The sequence below is a fragment of the Oreochromis aureus genome, unplaced genomic scaffold (genome assembly GCF_013358895.1).
Source record: "Oreochromis aureus strain Israel breed Guangdong unplaced genomic scaffold, ZZ_aureus HiC_scaffold_347, whole genome shotgun sequence".
Lineage (NCBI taxonomy): Eukaryota > Metazoa > Chordata > Actinopteri > Cichliformes > Cichlidae > Oreochromis > Oreochromis aureus.
The window spans coordinates 129,182-139,098 of record NW_024108895.1 but is presented as its reverse complement, the minus strand read 5'-3'; the positions used below and the strand labels follow the sequence as shown (position 1 = coordinate 139,098).

Below are 9,917 nucleotides of genomic sequence, written 5' to 3'. Positions count from 1 at the left end.
TGGATTTCCACAAAATAACAGTTTTTCTACTATGTTATATTATTACTGTATTTCTGCCAAATCATAGTATAATTGCAAAATAAAGGTTTTTGAGCCAAATCATACTGTTTGTGCTAAATCCTAGTAACTGTGCTCAATGATAGAATTTCTGCTATGCTATAGTGCTTTTTGCTAGATTATAGAATGTCTGCTAAGTCAAAGTATTTCATGTAAATCATAGTATTTCTACCAAGTCCCAGTGTTTCTGCCAAATCATAAATCATAAATAATTTGAACAAAGCAGAGTTAAGACAAGAGGCTTGTGCCAATTCATCTTCAGACACTGCTGACACTCACGGTCGGAGCAGTTTTTACAGTCATCTTACTGTTGAGCCATAAATTACGTTTGTTTGAGGGGTGGAAATCTGTCCTCCTCTCAGTTTTCAAACTCTTAAAATGAAGCCGTTTCTTCTCTTGTCATATGTCCACGATGGAGGTACAAATTGCAGTCAAAGTTCTCCAAAGTCTGCTGATTCACCCAGTACAAGAATTATGCTTCTATCCCACCTAGTTTTTGAGTTACACAACGTTTTGTAACTCCAAAAACAGTATGTTACACCCGCGATATGATTCTTACTGGTCATTACCATCTTTTCCAGATGCCAGTTGTCTTTGCCGGTAGCGCAGTTGGTAATGACACGGGTCTGCAACCGAAAGATCGCGGGTTCAATTCCACCTTGGTCGAAATGTTTTTTTCCCCTACAAATTAATACACTATCACAGGCCAGTAATTCATATTGATAATTTATTACAATTCTGTAAAGTTTTATGATTGCTGAATATAGTATATGTGCAAAATCATAGTATTTATACCAAGTCCCAGGGTCACGTTTTCAATGCCAATTTTGTTTAATACCGGAGTTTCCCACTACCCCTGAATGCCTCTTGTTTTACGTCTCCGGCTCACTCCTGCATCTCCGCCCACTTTCTCACCGATCCCTGCCGGTAAGCCTGCTTCTCTGTCTGTCTTCTCTGAAATTAAATGTCTATAAGCTGTTTGAGTGATTTACCGAGTTGTTGTTAGTTACTTAAAAACCCAGTCGAAGTATGAGTCATATTAAAGTAACACAATGGCTGCTTTTTTAGTGAAACGTTGTAATTGTAGTATTTAAAAGGAGTGTTTGGTAAGCTAGCCCTAACAACCTAAGCGCTAACGCCTAGCCTAGCTCCTATAGGCCCAGTGTGGAATTAATATGGTTCATTTGATTGTTTAATACAGTTATTGTGTTGTATTTGGTTCATTCGGTGTGTTAGTGTTTCTGAGTCTCTTAGGGAAGCTGAAGTTAGTTCTCCTCTTCACAAATCAGTCAGTTAAAACGGCCTCATTCTTTAGGTTATAAGGTAATGAGCCGCCATTTTAGAACCACTGATTAGCTGCTGAAGCAGCTGCGTCGGCAACTTCAAAGGAGAGGTCTGTGTTGTGGGTTAATTAACAGGAGGGAGAGTGAGTGGGGATAAAACACATAAGAATAATAACATCTCTTAACAAGAAATTTTTGTTTTTTAGTAAATTTTAAGAACTGTTTAACAAACACTTGTTTGTGCAGGTTCGTTTTTAAGTAAAACCTACACCTGCACCTCTGTTTAACTTCTCACATTGTGAAAAATTAATGAAATATAAAAAAGGCCACCTTCAAATAAATAAAATGCAGCAGTGCGCCATTAATATTATTAATATGATATGTAGATATTTAAAACAACAGCATATTAAATGATACTAAATGATACTGTGTGCAGGTGATAATATTTTTAGTAAGCAGAATTTGAATGCAGACCAACTCAAATGTTGGAGCCTACAAATATATCACCCAAGCTTTCATTTATGATTGTTGCTGCTTTAAAATTGTGATGTCAGAATTTGGTAAAGTGTGCAGTGCTAGGTGTAGCAAATCATTGCTTATTACATCTACTGTGTTATCTAACAGCACCAAACTAATAGAGCTATCACATAACTGAGAAACTTATGTGGCTTATTACAAATGGATGAAACCACGTATTACCTTAATGAAGACAGTAATCTTTAATAAGGTGTAGAAAAAACAGGTGAGTTGTTTGTTGCTGTGGTAAACAAAGAAGTGTACTGAATCTTTTGGACTGCACAGAGTGATGCAGTATTGACTGATGCTGATTTGAGTTGTCTCATTCTGTATTTTTGTGCTTTGTCTTTTGTTACACAGAGTGAAAGAGATCTTTGGTTTTGCCTTTGCTGGTAAGTAAACAGTGATTGTAATTGAAGCAGTATGAACCTGGCATTTGGCAAGCACATTTGGCAACTTAAATACAGTAGTTTGACTTTTTGTGATATGTTTCCATTTACTGATTGGCAAAAACACAGATTTGTGACCTGTAGCAGCAAAGCCCCCACACAGGACCCCTCTGACTGTCCCTGAAAATGTCCCTGAAGTTTAATAGCCCATTTATGTATGATTTAAATTTCTTATGGCTTATCAAATCCAAACATAGTTAAATGTCAGATGTCTTTATACAGTTGTTCATTTTCTCCTTATGTTTGTGGATTTAAGTAGCAGACAAAACAATTAAAGTGTTTTAGGGGAGTCAGTATAAGTGGTTGCTCAAACACTTAAGAGCTGCACAGGTATTGATTTATATTGTCTCTCAAATTCTGCTGATGTATTACATTAAAGTCAGAACACTGTAGAAGTATTTTGCCTGACTCGGTATAAGTAATAGCTTTAACAGTTAAGCAATAATAAAAACGAAGAGAACCAGAGGTGTGAGTGGAAATTGTTAGGTAAATTACAGCCAGTGTGTCTAATTAGTTTATTACTTATTTAGTGAATATAATGTGTTTTAAAATTAAATAGAAATGTTGCCAAAAAGGGACATTGCAAAATACATAAATATTCCTAGCAACGGGTACAATGAAAGGACTTTGTAGTGTAATATTTTAAGACATTTCATTTTAATCACAAACATTCTGCACCTCTGTTATTGTAACATGTTAATATTTACATGTATTTTAGGATTTGCATATTCATATCAGACTAACCAAAACATGATGAGGTTTTCTTTTGCTTCTGATTTAAAGAATTACTTTGTATTTAATGTTTTTAACCTGAAAGGACATTAAAAGTTTTGGTTTTTCATACTTTATTAGAACTGACCTGTTGTAGAAAATGTTGGAGCCACAAGGCTTCTGTGTAGGAAATATTTGGTGTATCCTGCACTTGTGCCAACAAATATTGGTGCCTGTTCTTTGCATTTCTGTAGTAATAATGCTTTTATTACACTTGCTATAGCCATGTGAGACCACACAGTTCAATTATCTCTTCTTTAGACTAAAAAAACCTTAAAGTAATTGAGGATTTTACTAGTTAATTTGTGTCACAGTAAATTGGATTGTGTGTGAAGAGGCTCAACAGTCTGAATCATCAAACAGTGATCTGATGAATTGTTTCCTTTCTCTAGACTGCTGATCTGATCGTGTCAAGTCTGGTAAGTAAAGGTTTGTCTGAGGTGCAGTGCTGGGAAATGTTTCTCATTATAGGAGATTCAGTGTAGTACAGTGAGTGAGCACAGCTATTGGTGATCATCAAAAGTCATCAAATCCTAGAAAAGTCTGTGTAAACATTTCCAGACCTACAGAGGTTGGTAGGTTATTGTGGCAGCACATTAGAGCAGCTCATGAACAGCAGTTTAGGTACAATTAAGTCTTCAAGTAGGGCCTAGTGGATTTCAAAAGCTTCTTTCCCTTCAATAATTAAGTCACTGTCTGAAAACTGTTTTTTGAATTAGTCTTTTAATTAAAGATTTTGTTGATGACTGGAAAAAAATCAAAAGCACAGATACAGATCTACAAAGAAATTATCATCGTACATAGGGGTGGCTGTAGCTCAGGTGGTAGAGCAGGTCATCTACTGATCGGAAGGTTGGTGGTTCGATTCCTGGCTTCCCCTAGTCTGCATGCCAAATATCCTTGGGCAAAGTACTAACCCCAAGTTGCTTGCTGATGTGTCCATCAGAGTATGAATGTGTGTGAATGTCAGTTAGGAAGCACTTAGGAGAAACGTGCTTGTGCGAATGGGTGAATGTACAAGTTTTATAAAGCGCTTTGAGTGCTCATAAGAGTAGAAAAGCGCTATATAAGAACTAGTTCATTTACCATACTACATTTTTAATTAGGCCTTTAAATCTGCCATTATAAGTACGTCCTAGATTTAGTGGAGTGCTTATGGCTGTGTATTAAACATGCCCCAAATGTGACTGAAATATGTAGAAACTGCTTTGTAGGAACCATTCATCTCCAAATTTCTCATTTTGCCAAAAGTCATACTGAATAAAGTATTGTTTACTTTTATGTTAACGAATCTCAAATCCTTGTTTCCGTGTGCCCAGATATTATGATGTACTGTTGTCCCAGGTAAGTACACACAGAAACAGGGATTTGAGAACTTTGGGGATTAAGGAACATGTGATGTGGCATGAATTTTAAGTAGGTGGCCTGAAACTGTCTGCTGTAACCTCAGTGTGTTGGTTTTGTTGGACCATATAATATTTACAGTAAGTTATTGTAGCCGCACATCTTGGTGCAAGTTTATAGACTGTTTGTTTTTATTGTGTTAATAGAATTTGAATTCAGGCCACCTCAGATGTTAAAGCCTACAAACATTCCATACAAGCTATCATTTGTGATTGTTGCCTACTTTTAAATTGTGACATCACCATTTGATAAAGTGTGCAGTGCTAGGTGTTGCAAATCATTGGTTACGATATCTACTCTCTTAAGTAATCGAACCTAAATTTTGGAGCATTACATGACTAAGAAACTTGTGTGGCTTATTGCAAATGGATAAAACTACATATTACCTTTATGAAGATGATAATCTTTATTAGGGTGCAGGAAAAAGAAAACAGAGGAGAGTTGTTGTTTGTATTCCAGCTGTGTTTAACAAAGAAGTTTCCGGAAGCTTTTTGACTACAGAGAGTGATGAAGTATTGACTCTAATGCTGATTGGAGTTGTCTGAGCCTGTATTTTTGTTCTTTGTCTTTTGTTACACAGAGTGACCAGATCTTTGGTTTTGCCTTTGCTGGTAAGTAGACAGTAATGGTAATGTTTAGTAATTTACTTACAGTAGTTAACTATTTGTGTCATCTTGCCATTCACTCATGGGCAAAGACAAATAGTGAGGATTTAGAATCTGTAGCAGCAAAGGGGCAGTCAGTGGTCCTGTGTGGGGGCTGAAAATGTCAATGAAGTTTAATAGCCCATTAATGTCTGATTTTAATTTTTAATGGCTTATCAAGTCCAAACATAGTTAAATGTCAGAGATATCTTTATGCAGTTGTTCGATTTCTCCTTATGTTTGTGGATTTAAGTATCAAGCAAAACTATGAAAGTGCTTTAGGTGAGTATAGGTGGTACCTTAAACACTTAAGAGCACCACAGCTATCGATTTTTATAGTCTCTTTCATTCCACTTATGAATTAGCATGAAGTCGAAACACTAGAAGTATTTTGCCTGAGTGACTGTAAGTGATAGCTTAAACACTTAAGCAATAATAAAATGTAAGAGAAGTACAGTTGGAGTAGGTATATTAAAGCCAATGTTTTAAAATTAAATATAAATGTTGCCAACAAGGGATAAACTGCAAAAAACATAAATATTGCTAGCAACAAGTACAATGGAATGACTTTTTAGTGTAATATTTTTAAGAAATTTTCATTTAAAAATGGTGTGCCACTGTTGTTGTTGTGGTTTTCTGTTGCTTCTGATTTAAATAATTAATTTGTATTCAACATTTTAAATCTGAAATTAGATGAAAAGTTGTCGTTCTTCACATTTTATTAGAACTGACTTGAGATAGAAAATGTTGGAGCCACAAAGCTTCTGTGTAGGAAATATTTGGTGTTTTCTGCATTTGTGCCAACAAATATTGGTGCCTATTCTTTGCAGTTCTTTAGTACAAATGTTTTTATTAAACATGTTAAAGCCATCTGAGACTCTGCAATTAAATTGTGCCCTCTTTAGACTACAGTGAGTTCATAAAGGCTTGAAGAAATTGAGGATTTAACTAGTTATTTAATGTCACAGTAAATTGGATTGTGTGTGAAGAGGCTCAACAGTCTGAATCATTAAACAGTGATCTGATGTTTTGTTTCCTTTGTCTAGACTGCTGATCTGATCGTCTCAAGTCTGGTAAGTAAAGGTTTTGTCTGAGGTGCAGTGCTGGGAAAAGTCTTTCTTCCTTGCAGATTTATTTTGTTTATGGTTTTTTGTCACATGTTTCAAATCTTCTAACAAGGATGACCTGGATAAATACAAATACAAGCAGTTTTAAAGTGATGATTTCATGTATGAAGCAGAGAAAACCAAACCACAGCTATCTGTTCTCTAATACCCAGCTGTGAAAGCCCTGATAGCAACAACTACCATCAAGCATTTATAGTAACTAGTAATGACTGATTTACATCACTGGGGGATTTTGGTCCACTTTAATTTCAGAGTTGCCTTAATTAACGTCAAAAATAGTGTTTTGAAATCATTTCAAGGATCTCAATTTCATCAAAGTCGAGATTCTGATTAGTCAGTTGGACTTACTTGTGTGCTTCAGATCAATTTCCTGTTGCAAATCCCAAGTGTGATTAAACTTAAGCTCAGGACCTGATGAGTTGATGTAGGTCCTGAAGTAGTAAAGGAACTGTGGACTATTACAGTAACAGCATCATGTTTGATTTTAATGCTGGTGTTTTTCTGAAATGTTTCTCTCGCTATATAAGATTCAATTTAGTGCAGTGAGTCAGCACAGCTCTTGGTGATCATCAAGAGTCGTCAGATTCTCATAAATAAAACTTTGCAGACTTACAGATCTTTCTGACCTTGATTCACATTAGAGTAGCTCATGATTAATAGTTCAGAGACAATTATTTCTTCACGTAGTACCTTGTGGATTTCAAAAGCTTCTTTCCCTTAATAGATTACTTCACTGTCTGGGTTAGTGCTAGTGTTATTATTTTTGTAAAAAAAAATTTAAATTTGTGTTGATGATTTTTTTTTTAAAAATGGAAGTGTGATGAAAATATAAGATATTTGTAAAGGGACAGATATTTTTTTAACAACACTGTGTTGTTGTTTTTTTGTTTGTTTGTTTTTTTTTTTTACAAAATCTTTCCCACATTTACAAAAGATGAACTATCTGAAAGTCATGTTTCTGAAGAAATGGAAGAAACTCCACCAAAGACCTTCCTTAAAACATCACAGATACAACATTTGTTTGTTTATCATTAAATGATCTACAAAGAAATTATCATCATAATACATTTAGCTAATTAGGCCTTAATATCAACTTTGATAAGTTTATCATAGATTTAGTGGTGTGTTTATCGCTATGTATTAAACATGCCTCTAATGTGACCGAAATATGTAGAAATGTGTAAGCAGGAACCATCCATCTCCAAATTTCACATTTTGCCAAAAGTCAGACTGCTTAAATTATTGTTTATTTTTATGTTAACGGCTCTCTAGATATTATGATATACTGTTGTCCCAGGTAAGTACACACAGAAACAGGGATGAGAGAACTTTGGGGATTTTGAAACATGTGACGTGGCTTACATTTGAGTTGATTGGATGTAAAGTTTTTAAAGCAGGTGGCCTGAAACTGTCTGCTTTAACCTCAGTGTGTGGGCTTTGTTGGACCATATAAGATTTACTGCAAGTTATTGTAGCAGCACATGGTAGTTTAATTTTGTTCTGTTTGTTTTTATTGTGCTAATAGAATTCAGAATGTCCTTACAACAGTTCCACCACCATTTTTTTTTAAACCATTTTTATTCAGTTCATTCCAATAATGTACTTTTCAGTGTGTAAAGCCCTATATGTACTGTATTTTTCAGACTATAAGGTGAATTAAGCCAAACAACACAGTTAAGTGAAACTTTAACTCATTCACAATAACACTCAACATTGTCCAGTTGTAACATAAAATAAAAAACAATACACTTATGTTTTCAATTTTTCTCTCTTCCACAAATCCATCAAATTCTTGATGGGTTGATTAGATTGAACCCTGTTTCGTAAGCATGTCTTTTAACAGGTGCTAGGTCCTTATACATACACACCATAATATTATGATGAAGCACAGTATGTATTACTCCATGAGGCTCCTGACTATGGTAGCTGTCATGTTCCGACAGTCTATCAAGCGCTGCAGCTTCATAGCTTACCGAAGTTGTACTAAAACATTTTGACAGAAGTTTGAGCCCTGTGTACCACATAAATCCAGTTCGAGGTCAGTAGGCACAACCAGAATCAATACATAAGGCACACTGTTGATTTTTGAGAAAATGACAGGATTTTAAGTTCACCTTATAGTCTGAAGAAAGTGGTAAAGCCAAGCTTATTGGAAATATGCCTAATTCCTGTCTCTTTGTGTCTTACAGGTGACCTGCTGCAGAAGCTCTCTCCCTCTATCATTAACAAGCCATTCAGTCTGTCCTATCACTCTACCCACTCTATCTATTTTGACAAGACGTTCTATCTTGCTTCACTCTATCCCACAAGCTCTATCTAAGTTATCAAAAATCACGTTTTTAACTGGAATCAAATTTTGACTGGAATCAAGTTTTGACTGGAATAATCAAGTTTTGACATGGCCCCATTTTTGGGAAATTGAAGTTACCAGTACTTCATCTATCTGTTACAGAATTCTGAGAGATCTCTGCTCTCACTGCTCCTTCTTTCCTGTCGTTAAACTCTCTCACATCCAGTCTTTTTGCTGGAAATTACAAGTAGAAAGTTGACTATACAGTAGTATATTAAAAGTACAGTAAAACAGAGTAGAAATTATTTACGCAGCCCTATATTTGTAATTTTTATTTGTACATTTGTAACACTTTGGAATAAACACTGATTATTTGGCTTACAGTTGCAATTACTTTGATAAATTCTGAGGTTTATTTGGAATAAGATAATCTTATTATACTGTAATACATATTTTCAGAGTGCTATATTCACATAAATATTTAATTTGATTTCTTCAAATACCTTTTGCTAGTTTTTCATTGGAGATAACATTTGAGAACAGTTGGTTTATACTATTATTATTTAAGGACAAACACCTTTCTGTTAGTCATTGTAAGTGTTCGTATTGTGGTCGAGAATCTGCCCCGAGGACCCAGACTTCCCGTTTCCTGACTGCTGCAGAACATCCAGCTGAAGAGTCCTCATCGCCTGTCATCTGATCACCACAGCTCTTTATATTTGCTTAAAATCTTAGATATCTGAAAGATTAAGACAAAGTCTACTTAAGAGTTTTATTATACCCTGTAGATTGTTGTGATTTCTACATATCCCTTTACACAAATATAGATCTAATCATTAACCAATCTGGTTAAAAAAATATAGTTTTTGAAAATACTACAATAAAACTGACCCAAGTTTTTTTTTAGAGAACTTTGAATATTCTTTATATTGTGTTCGGAACAAAGCCAGCCTTTTACATCTATTACATATTTATAACAACATTTGAATACTCTTACATTTCTCAGATTAAATAGTAATCCATTTTCAGCATTTCCAAGTTGAGTTGTGTTCATATCTGTTTGTACTTCAATAAAATGCCACGGAAAGGTCAAAGGTCACAGTCCCAGAAGCTTAGACGACAGAAGGAGAAAGAACAGGTAAATGTTTCTCAGTGCGGTGAGCAGGTAAAGGTGTCTGTTACAACTGTTCCCAGTCCAGAAGTGCAGAGCAGAGTTCAGACAGCCACAGTGTCTTATGCAGATGTGGTAAAGAGAGATTTTCAATCAGTGTCTGTGCCAAAGGCTAAAGTACAGCAGGTAATCCAGACTGAACCGCAGGTAACTGTGCAAACGCAGCGTGATGGAGAAGCTCCAGGACCATCTCATATACAGGTTA

At 35.3% G+C, this 9,917-nt stretch overlaps 1 long non-coding RNA gene across 1 annotated transcript; it reads left to right on the top strand.

Moving 5' to 3' along the window:
• Positions 1-2,226: 2,226 nt before the first annotated feature.
• On the top strand, positions 2,227-8,918 carry LOC120436913. Its single transcript, XR_005610656.1, has 3 exons — positions 2,227-2,248; positions 6,171-6,197; positions 8,441-8,918. It is a non-coding gene; the product is annotated as an uncharacterized LOC120436913 (long non-coding RNA).
• The last annotated feature ends 999 nt before the right edge of the window (positions 8,919-9,917 follow it).